Here is a 12,529-nt window from a genome sequence, read left to right as displayed (position 1 = left end):
CACAGCAAAACAAGAATAAAACATGACATGATAGTGGAACCATGACAATATTATCATCAGTGTTGCATAAAAAAAAATCGTAGTTCTAAAAATATCCTAAAATCCATTGGATGTACGTATGTTTTCAGTGGGACATTTTTGTTCCCAGAATGTTCTCATTCTAACATTCTAAAGTTATTCTTGATAATTATCACTTTTTCATCATTATCAACTTATTTATTATAAGGTTATTGTGTCTTTTATACACACACACGCATCCATGTACACGCGCATAGATTGAACAGTCAATTAAATTGACATGATTAACATGATTAAACTTAAAAAGTCAAGGCAGCAAACTAATTTGTGTGAAAATTGGGGTAAAATAATTAGAAACTGGTAGTGTAAAGACTAAAAAGTAAACATGAAAAGCTTTCCTGTAGCTCAGTGGTAAGAGCGTTGTGTTAACAGCGCAAGGTTGTGGGTTCGATCTCAGGGGATTGCAAATACCTATATATAATGTATAGGATAAAGCAATGTAAGTCACTATGGATAAAAGCATCTGCCAAATGTCTAATTGTAAATGTTTCAAGTACAAAAAACAAGTAACAATTATGCTTTGGTTAATTATCACAACACCTAAACAATAAAATCATTAATGCAACTGCATCTTCCCGTGCAGACCACTATTAGGATGGAGGTGTCCCCTCCCTCCTCTTAGGGGATTTTTTAGTCTGTTGTACATTCATTCGGTGCATCATAATGAAAGTGAAAGTGTTGTAGAGTAATATAAAGGTGCAACAGTTTCATTCTGTCCATTAAACTCTTCAGCTGAAGGAATCAACATCAGCAGTGTGTTAGTGACTGAGATCTGTATCACACACAGGAGAAATCAGAAGGACCAAGTTTAACTTACAGCTCAGACCATCTTGAGAATAAGGTGAGCTAAACCCACTCCTCAACTGATTCATATAACATTTTAGGTTCATGTTTTTGCATAAACTGTAATTTAATGATGTTAGAAACAACACAGTCACGTTATACTAGAGGCTTAAAGGACTTATGTTGTGTGAAAATATTTTATGTTGGGCTGGTCTCACAAAACAGACAAAAAGAAACAAGCAATTTACTATAATGGTGTTTTGAGACTTACCTTAGAATGAACTCTACAATACCATGTTATTTTGATTCAGGATTGTGTATGGATGATTAGGGTGAAATTATGCTTTAATTGTGTTTAATGATGGTGAAATCATTGTGTGTGAAATGTGTGTGAAATCTTGTTTTTGGGGGGGACTTGGAGCTATGCACATGTCAATATGTGACAGAAGAGCTATGGAAGCAAATAAGAGACATAATGTTTTGAAATTTAACAGCCTATGAATACTTGATTTTGAATTATTTTACTTTGGAAACCATGTATCTGAATTTATTTGTTTCGAATTTACCTCTATGAAATTTATATATGAAAATTCTTGATTTCCAATTTAAAAACCTGAATTTAATGCTCACAAATTCAGATACAAAAAAAAATCAACTTACAGAATTTCTGATAAAATACATTCAGATTGATCAAAATTGATTGCTCTTATTCAGATCTCAAATTTCAAGTTAATACTTTTCAAAGAAAACATGTTTGAGCATTCGACTGCTCAAATTCAGATCGAAAAATTCAAGTTAAATATTCACATGGTAACATCCGGGCCACCCAGGATAGGAAAAACAGTTGAGCCCAGAGCCCGTCTGCAATTGAACCGAACCATTGAACCGAACCAATGAACCGAACCAATGAACCGACGTCGGGCGGCCTATCAGAGCACGACAACCTGACTGTCTGTCATGATCCAAGAAGAGGTCAAGGCACGGATATTAAACCTGTTAAGAAGATGACTTCTAGGGAAAACGAAGGCGCTCCGGTAAGTTTGCTGTTTATGTACAATCAGACTCTATAGAACAAAAGTATGTTGTTGCTAATTATTTTTTGGAACTATTATTATTATTATTTCTCGACCGACGTTGGTCCGGTTCAATGGTTCGGTTCATTGGTTCGGTTCAATGGTTCGGTTCAATGGTTCGGTTCATTGGTTCGGTTCATTGGTTCAAGGGATACTTGGCTTGAAAAAATCATTAAAAGGGGTACTTAAGCCAAAAAAGTTTGAGAACCACTGCTTTACATGAATGAGTCAACATGAGCGTGAACTCCACGAACTCAACAGCATTGTGTTAGAGGCTGAGATCTGTAAATGTCAACTCATTGTGCTTTTTAGGATTCTCATTTAAACAGAAGAAATCCTTTCATTAATACACAGAAGAAAACACCATAAAACTCCATGCAGAAGCATTGGTTTCATTAGCTCTGCTGATCCCTGTTTTTGTCTTAATATCAAACCAAAACATATTCAGACACCAGATATAGCTGTTGATATTTTGTTACTAGTGGTTGCAGGCACTATAATTCATTTATGAGGATAGCAAAATAAAGTAAACTGACACATTCTACCCAAGTAAAAAACATTTGGGAGCAAAAACTATTAAGACCATTTGACCTGACCATGTTTTGCTTATGCAACCTTTTTACATCCCACAATGAACAAAATTGAACATTGCTTGGTGGTTGACCCACATTGTTATTATTATTATTGTTTACTTAAATTTAACGCCTGACAGCGACTTTATTCATCTGTGAGACAGTCTAACAGGTGAATGAAATTATCAAGAATATTTTTTTCTGACACAGTTTAACATGAGCTCTTTATTGCAACTTTCTCAACTATAGCGAATAAACTGTGATAGTGTGCAAAATTTTACATTAAGTATCATTTTTATAAAATGTAACATAAAACAGCAATTTTAACATAATTGAAACCTGATTTCAATGCAAAATACATTTTCACTTTTTAGACTCTACCAGAAACTGATTTCTCCTTTAAAAGTCTCTGCAAGTTCTAAAAACATCCTAAAATCCATTGGATGTAGGTATGTTTTCAGTGGGACATTTTTGTTCCCAGAATGTTAAACATTCTAAAGTTATTCTTGATAATTATCACTTTTTCATCATAATCAACTTATTTCTATTAGGGTAAATGCTCAAATATCCATTTGCTTTATTTCACTGAATTTTGTTCTGTCGAGAGTCCATAAAGACCAAGTTAAATTTATCCCAAAGACCAAATTCACTTTCAGTTTCTGTTTCTTGTACATACAGTGGTTTCTTGTAAAGCAGTTTACAATCCCAGTCCTCTGTTCACCCCTCCCTTTTTGATGTCAACAGAGGACGTATGGATCAGGATGTTTTACTTGATCACTTCAGCTTTATCATCACATATCATTTGTGACTGCCACGAACGGGGTTGACTCGCACGCACACACCAGCGGTGTTTTTAAACGCATCCTTTGTTTATTTTCATGTCACAGACAGAAATAGCATCACTATACCAGCTTGTTTCTAACTTAAGAGCTTGTGTGTGTGTGTATTTACTGTATAGCCTACTGTCATGAATCCGCCTAACCATGTCAGGTACTTCTTGTTCTTGAGGCAGAATCAGACAGGATCGCTTGTTTTATGTTGGAGAGAGACTATTTTGGCACCTATTGGTTGCCATACTCTCTCTCGTCTTGTCATTGTTCCTGCCCTTCTGTTTCCTAGTTAGTGTTAATTAGTTTATCCCCTGCACCTGTCCCCTCTTGCCTCCCTTTATATTGAACTTGTGTCTCTTGTCTTGTGCGGGTTCATTGTTTGTGTCATCTGTGGTGAGTTCCTGTGTCTTGTTGTAGTTTCTAGTCTAGTCTGGTCTGGTCTGGTCTGGTCTGGTCTGGTCTAGTCTAGTCTAGTCAGTCCATGTTCCTGTTGTTATGTTTTGTTACCCTCTCGTGGGTGTTTGTTTTGTATTTTATTATTTAAGTCTTGCCCCTTACCTCCCTGTCTTTACTTGGGTCCTCTGTCCTCACCAGTCCACGTTCATGACAGCCTACAGCCCAATATACTCTCCGTTTTCCCGCTGTCCCGAGGGGTGCTGCTGTGTTTCGTACCATCCACTGAAGACAGAAGTTTCAACCGCGCAGCATGAAAGGGAGCGCTCAATACACAATATATAATTTACACACAAACACAATATTGTATAGTGTAAACACGATTTTTAGGGCGCAAAAAAACGACGCGCTGTCACTTTCAGCGAACTGAGCCAAATATACCAGAACGAAGTGGTCGCTTTTGATCAATAAGTAACTTGTGCCTACTCATGTGATTATTTTATCAGTCTGTGACATGAATAAACAAATGATGTGTTTTAAATCACTCTCAGTCTCTGTGTGAATGCGATTGAAACCCACCACGGCTTTGAATATGTGATGGTGGTACGGCTAAAGTGGTGAAGTAAGCTCGTGATAATTTGCCAAACACCCTCTGCTAATACTTTCACAAGATCATTAATCCTTTTAATAACTCCAGATGGTGGTTTACTTCCTACCAATGCCTCGATTTCAACATGGCTGCGGCGGATACTTGTATCTGTAACATGCTCATCCTCCCCATTATACGTGTTGTGTGAAATCTCCACGCACCGGGGCTATAATTGCAGGCGTTTTAAAATAAAGGGCGAAAACTATAGAGATCCGATCAGATATCCGGATGTGGAAACCACTTGATGTTGTCAAGTGTAAACGCACTCTGTCCTGATTGTCTGAAGATCCAATATGCTTGTCTGGATCCAGAGATCGCATGTTAATGCCAAATGTAAACGCGACCTTACATGCGTGCGCACTCACACACTCACACACACAAATGTTTGTACAGCTATCTTTATGAAGACATACATTGACGCAATGCAATCTCAAGCCCCCAAGCCTAAACATCAGAACTGAGTACCTGACCCTAACCCTCACCTTAAACCTAATTATAACCTAAACCCTAAAACCAGGTCTTGACCCTCAAACAGCCCTTTAAAGGGGTCTCAGAAAGTGGTGAAGTAAGCTCGTGATAATTTGCCAAACACCCTCTGCTAATACTTTCACAAGATCATTAATCCTTTTAATAACTCCAGATGGTGGTTTACTTCCTACCAATGCCTCGATTTCAACATGGCTGCGGCGGATACTTGTATCTGTAACATGCTCATCCTCCCCATTATACGTGTTGTGTGAAATCTCGTTTTAAAATAAAGGGCGGGAAACTATAGAGAGCCAATCAGATATCCGGATGTGGAAACCACTTGATGTTGACAAGTGTAAACGCACTGTGTCCTGATTGTCTGAAGATCCAATATGCTTGTCTGGATCCAGAGATCGCATGTTAATGCCAAATGTAAACGCGACCTTACATGCGCGCGCACTCACACACTCACACACACAAATGTTTGTACAGCTATCTTTATGAAGACATACATTGACGCAATGCATCAAAACATCAGAACTGAGTACCTGACCCTAACCCTCACCTTAAACCTAATTATAACCTAAACCCTAAAACCAGGTCTTGACCCTCAAACAGCCCTTTAAAGGGGTCTCAGAAAGTGAGGACCGGCCAAAATGTCCTCACTTTACTCTCTTAGTCCTCACTCTGCTGGTCTAGAACTCAAAGTGGTCCTCGTAAAGATAGACGTAAACGTAAATGCACACTCATGCATCCATACACGCACGCATAGATTGAACAGTTAATATGATTACACTTAAAAAGTCAAGGCAGCAAACTAATTTGTGTGAAAAGTGGGGTAAATTAATTAGAAACTGGCAGGGTAAAGACTAAAAAGTAAACATGAAAAGGGTTTCAAGTACAAAAACAAGTTACTATTATATGCTTTGGTTAATTATCACAATACACCTGCACTATAAAATCATTAATACAACTGCATCTTCCCATGTAGACCACCATTAGGAATGAGATGTCCCCTCCCTCCTCTTAGGGGATTTTTTGTCTGTTGTATATTCGGTGCATCATAATGAAAGTGATAGTGTTGTAGAGTAATATAAAGGTGTAACAGTTTCATTCTGTCAAACTCTTCAGCTGAAGGAATCATCATCAGCAGTGTGATATAGACTGAGATCTGTATCACAAACACAGTAGAAATCAGAAGGACCAAGTTTAACTTACAGCTCAGACCATCTTGAGAATAAGGTGAGCTACAACTTCTCCTTAATTGATTGATATAACATTTTAGGTTCAGGTTTATGTCGGAAATAACAGTCACGTTACACCACAAGATTATGGTTAAATGGCCTATGTTTTGTGAAAATATTTGCTGTCGGGCTGGTCTCAAAAAAGTACCAAACGATTACTGTAATTGTGTTTTGATATTAACCTAGAAATAACTTTACAATGCCATGTTATTTTGATTTAGGATAGGGAATAGAAGTTTTGGTTGATATGATGCTTTTAATGTGTTTAATGATGGGCTTAAAGCCTTAAACATCATGCAACATGTTATGCACAATGCAATAGTCTGTAAATGCTGCATTTCAGCAAATCAGATGTTGTTTTCTAGAATTGTGTACTTCAAGAAAATGTATTATTAATGTATGAATTTTATACATTACAGTTGAGATGTTTAAACAAAAAGCAAAAGGCTACAAAACACAAAAGTACTTTAAATCAACACGTTGTATTTACCTTAAAATAATGTCTTTAAAATTATTTTAGTGGTAGTACAACTCTTAACTTGATGAATTGTACTCCTGCTGCTATGTGAGCCGCTTTATAGTGGCTACATGCACAATCTGCAAGTTCTATGTTGGGTCAGTACACACAGCCCCGCCCAACCCCTGCATGCGGAAGAATGCGACCTGGTTTCCAAATGATGTTTCTGCATCAGCTTAGTTAATAAATTCAGGTGTAATGTGCTGCCAAAGGGACATTATTTTTATACACTGGTAACACATGGAGAAGCCATGAACAAAATTTCTGTAGTGTGGCTTTAACATAAAAATATCAGAACATTACTGACCATGGAAATATACATTTTGTCGCTTTAGTGCAAGTACTGAAATTTATTTTATTGATATGTTTTTAGTCATTTTTTTACATTAACTTTCATCAGTGCTTAATAATTTATATGATTCTCTCTCTCTCTCTCTTTATTTTGTTGATATAGAGAAAAATGTCTCTGAGTGATTTGTTATTCCCTGGAAATCCTGAAAGAAGGGAGAAGGTCATCCGCAAAAGTCAAGAGCTTCTTGAACTGATGCAAAACAACTTCGATGCCACCAACGAACTCATTGACATTCTTAGTAAGCACTTAAAATTGTCTTTCAGAAAAATCCATGTGAACAAGAGTGCTACAATTAAAGAGAACTGTGATGTATTGATTGAACGCATACATGAGATCCAGGCTGTGGTGGAGAAGATCAATAAGAAGCTGAAGGAGGAGCTGGAACCTACCTTGTATGAAGAGCTGAAGAACATGAATCTGTCTGTCTGTGTAAACAAGTATAGAAACATTTCTACAGTTCTTCATGGAGTTTGTAGTCTTGCAGCAATTGGATCAATTGTTGTTGTTGGTTGGCTAATTTACAATGGAACAATTCTGACAAGTATACAAACAGTATGTGGATTTATTGGAACACTGCCAATGGCCGGGATTGTAATTGGGCTAGTATTCATTGGGATTGATTTGATTGTTTCAGCCTTCATAGGAAGTGCTGAGCGTGATCGGCTAGAGAAAGCCATTGAAGAGTATGACAGGGCTCTGAAAGATTTCAGGCCGGCCTCTAAAACTTATCAGCGTAGCATAACCCGTGTCATAATACGTATTGAAGACATTGAACAACAATAACTATCGAGGTCATTTTAAATTTAGCTAGCCATTGTTGGCTCTTGTTTTTCAATTGCAGAGTTTAAGTGATTAGTTTCAGTGTTTTGCAAATACATACTTTTTCTTTTAGAAATCTTTGCTTGAATTGAAAGTCACATGTAACATAATACATGAATTTAAATTTAGTGAATAAAGACATTATTAATAAATAAAGAATTGATTATAGTTTTAACAAAATGTCCATTATAATGCATCAGGTATCTTTTAGTCAACTTAACATCTGAATAAAATGTTCCTGTACACTTTTGTTCTTTTAAAAGTCTGAACGATAGTACACATGTGGTTCCTGTGCAGAGCTGTAAAAGAATGATGTGGATTAAAGTGATAGTTCACATCAAAATGAAAATTCTTTCATCATTTACTCACCCTTTTGTCATTTAAAAACAGAGAGATATATCTCAAGACTAAAGAGTATTGGCAGACAACTGAAATGAGGATTAACTCACGTCTAGATCAGGGGATATTCGGTCTGCTGTTTAGTTTGGTGCAAGCAGCCATTTAGGTAATGTTTGTGAACAACACATTGAAGTACTGCACAAGACACCGTTTATCTGTCAAGTCTGTTGACAAATGAATAAAACAGACGTCACACATAAGGCCCTACACTAACTATAACAGAAAAACTGCAATGCAACTGCATCTTCCCATGCAGAGCACCATTAGGAATGAGATGTCCCCTCCCTCCTCTTAGGGGATTTTTTAGTCTGTTGTATATTCGGTGCATCATTAGGAAAGTGAAAGTGTTGTAGAGTAATATAAAGGTGCAACAGTTTCATTCTGTCAAACTCTTCAGCTGAAGGAATCAACATCAGCAGTGTGTTAGTGACTGAGATCTGTATCACAAACACAGTAGAAATCAGAAGGACCAAGTTTAACTTACAGCTCAGACCATCTTGAGAATAAGGTGAGCTAAACCCACTCCTCAACTGATTCATATAACATTTTAGGTTCATGTTTTTGCATAAACTGTAATTTAATGATGTTAGAAATAACACAGTCACGTTATACTAGAGGCTTAAAGGACTTATGTTGTGTGAAAATATTTTATGTTGGGCTGGTCTCATAAAACAGACAAAAATTAGCAAGCAATTTACTATAATGGTGTTTTGAGACTTACATTAGAATGAACTTTACAACGTTATTTTGATTCAGGATTGTGTTTGGATGATTTAGGTGATATGATGCTTTAATTGTGTTCAACGATGGGCTTAAAGCTCTACACAGCACACAACATTTTTGCACAATGTTATAGTCCTCAAATGCTGCATTTCAGAAAATCAGATGTTGATTTCTCGACTTTTGCACTTAAAAAAAATGTATTACTAATGTATGATTATCATCCATTACAGTTTCTTAATGTGGTAGGGATCTTTAAAGAAAAAGGCTACAAAAACACAAACGTACTTTAAAGCAACACGATTTTTACCTCTCTAAAATGATTTAATTGGTAGAACAACTCTTAACTTGATGAAACGTGAGCAACCATATAGCGGCTACAAGCACACTCTGTAAGTTCTGTGTTCGGGTCGGTACACCCAGCCCCAACCATCCCCTGCCTGTGGAACAGTGCGATTCGGTTTCTAAACAATGTTTCTGCAAACGCCGGTTTCATCAGCTTAGTAAACAAATTCACCTTTAATGGGCTGCCCGCGGCAATGGTTATACAGCGACATTACTTACGACACTGGTAACCAACAATTGCGCTTATCAACCACATAAGTTCTGTAGTGTGGCTTTAACATAAAAATATCAGAACATCATTGACCATAGAAATGTACATTTTGTCGCTTTACTGCAAGTACTGAAATGTATTTCATTTATATGTTTTAGTCATTTATATGACACTCACTCTTTATCAGTGCTAAATAATTTATAAGATTCTCTCTCTCTCTTTAATTTGTTGATATAGAGTAAAATGTTTCTGAGTGATTTGTTATTCCCTGGAAATCCTAGAAGAAGGGAGAAGGTTATCGACAAAATCCAAGAGCTTCTTGAACTGATGCAAAACAACTTCGATGCCACCAACGAACTCATTGACATTCTTAGTAAGCACTTAAAATTGTCTTTCAGAAAAATCCATGTGAACAAGAGTGCTACAATTAAAGAGAACTGTGATGTATTGATTGAACGCATACATGAGATCCAGGCTGAGGTGGAGTAGATCGATAAGAAGCTGAAGGAGGAGCTGAAACCTACCTTGTATGAAAAGCTGAAGAACATGAATCTGCCTGTCTTGTTTGTTTCAGCCTTCATAGGAAGTGCTGAGCGTGATCGGCTAGAGAAAGCCATTGAAGAGTATGACAGGGCTCTGAAAGATTTCAGGCCGGCCTCTAAAACTTATCAGCGTAGCATAACCCGTGTCATAATACGTATTGAAGACATTGAACAACAATAACTATCGAGGTCATTTTAAATTTAGCTAGCCATTGTTGGCTCTTGTTTTTCAATTGCAGAGTTTAAGTGATTAGTTTCAGTGTTTTGCAAATACATACTTTTTCTTTTAGAAATCTTTGCTTGAATTGAAAGTCACATGTAACATAATACATGAATTTAAATTTAGTGAATAAAGACATTATTAATAAATAAAGAATTGATTATAGTTTTAACAAAATGTCCATTATAATGCATCAGGTATCTTTTAGTCAACTTAACATCTGAATAAAATGTTCCTGTACACTTTTGTTCTTTTAAAAGTCTGAACGATAGTACACATGTGGTTCCTGTGCAGAGCTGTAAAAGAATGATGTGGATTAAAGTGATAGTTCACATCAAAATGAAAATTCTTTCATCATTTACTCACCCTTTTGTCATTTAAAAACAGAGAGATATATCTCAAGACTAAAGAGTATTGGCAGACAACTGAAATGAGGATTAACTCACGTCTAGATCAGGGGATATTCGGTCTGCTGTTTAGTTTGCTGAAAGCAGCCATTTAGGTAATGTTTGTGAACAACACATTGAAGTACTGCACAAGACACCGTTTGTCTGTCAAGTCTGTTGACAAATGAATAAAACAGACGTCATACACAAGGGCGTAGATTTGGTTTGAACATTGGGGGGGTTGTACGTCCCAGATAGCACACGAACATCACTGAGACGTCTATTTGATGTGTGTGTTTACATCTGGAAGACGTATTTTTTAGAGTGTTTGCTCATCTGCAATACGTCTATATGACGTTTCCTGTTAGAAGATGTCTTTAAGATGTAATGATTTAGAATGTATGTTAAACTGACATAAATTCTAACATAGAAGAGATTATAAAAAGAAAGAAATTAAGTATTGAAAGCGCCAGTAGGCGGCAGCGATTCACTGTTTTAATGAGTGAGCCACTTAAATTATTCATTCATCCAATTCGTTCAAAAGTCAGATTATTTTAGGAAGAAAACAAACATCAATGTGAATGCTTTTGTCATTGATAATTACAGACAATATTGAAAAATGAACTAGCAAAACAGATGGCTGCTTTGGTAACTTGTTATACTGATAGTTATAGCTATACATTTCAATGGATTAGCTAACATATATGGTGTGTACTTAGCTATTATCACACAATATTCTCATACCTCATTCTCAGTACATGCTTTATTTATTTTTGCATCCCTCTCTGACCAGCAGTTAAATATAGTCAGCTGTGCAGCGCTTTTCTTCATTTTTGGCGTACGTTAAGTTACCCGTGTGCTCTCCCATTCAAACACCACTCGGGTTGTTTTGGTGAAAGTGCGACTCATGGGTTGGGCGTTACCAATCGGTTCAATGGAGGGGGAGTATTATAGTCTAATTTATTATGACAAACTCATATTTGATTAGGAACAAAATTATTGTCACAAAATAAAGTAATTCTACATATTTTTCATTTGATCTACTGTGATTTTCATGTTGAAATATTGGAGGGGTTGTAACTGATGGACTTGAATATTGGGGAGGTTACTTCCCCCCCATCCCCCCCATAAACTACGCCCCTGGTCATACATAAGGCACTACATTATTTTTTAACCTCTGCTCTTGTTGCTTACTTAAATAGTATTCACCAAATTATTTTTCCGAATGTTTTTTTGATCATTTTGTTTATTTCAAAAAGTGAGGGAGCACAGTAAAGTGGCCAGGCTATGCCATCTAGGGCTCACTCATGGCGCCAACAGTGTTTATTAATACAGTATTCTTGTTTAATGCAATAACTTTATAGTGTTGAAAATAAGCCCATATCTTTCACATTATTGTTCTTTCTTAAGCGCTTATTAGTAACTATATTAAGTGAGCCCAAGGGAGAAGTGTGACACTTTTTGCCATTATATAATGTCTGGAACAAGCATTCAAGCAGTTACATATTCAAGCAATTTTAAGGCAGGAAGAAATATTTTCACAGGAAAAATAACGTCTAAATATGTTATAATAAAATATTTTGATGGTCAACGATTAGTTTTAGTGATAACATTATCGAACTTTAATTTAATTTAAATAACGTTATATCTGTTAAAATCAGCCAGTGAATGAGATTAACTTTAGATTTGTTTGTGTTCCAAGAACACAAAACAGTGTTACATTTTTAAATAAATGGTTATATATAATTTCCTGTTTATTATTAGTAGTATGTATGATTCATTTGTGTATATATTGCAATTTATAAATTGTAATATTTACAAGTTTACACAACAAATGTAAAATGTATTTAATATATATACATATTTAATAAGCACCATGGCAAATTAAATTACTCCCATAACTGCCATAAAAGTCTCCCGTTCCATAA

The 12,529-nt window shown here is 36.1% G+C and overlaps 1 long non-coding RNA gene across 2 annotated transcripts; it reads left to right on the top strand.

Annotated features, from left to right (window-relative positions):
• Positions 1–812: 812 nt before the first annotated feature.
• Positions 813–10,392, top strand: LOC130425495 (uncharacterized). 2 transcript variants are annotated; one of them, XR_008907068.1, is made up of 4 exons: positions 813–919; positions 5,978–6,088; positions 7,062–8,685; positions 9,691–10,392. It is a non-coding gene; the product is annotated as an uncharacterized LOC130425495 (long non-coding RNA). The 2 variants fall into 2 exon arrangements; XR_008907067.1 differs by having other exon boundaries at positions 7,062–10,392.
• The last annotated feature ends 2,137 nt before the right edge of the window (positions 10,393–12,529 follow it).

This window comes from Triplophysa dalaica, chromosome 7 (assembly GCF_015846415.1).
Source record: "Triplophysa dalaica isolate WHDGS20190420 chromosome 7, ASM1584641v1, whole genome shotgun sequence".
NCBI classification, from domain to species: domain Eukaryota; kingdom Metazoa; phylum Chordata; class Actinopteri; order Cypriniformes; family Nemacheilidae; genus Triplophysa; species Triplophysa dalaica.
This window is presented reverse-complemented; position numbering and strand designations above follow the sequence as displayed.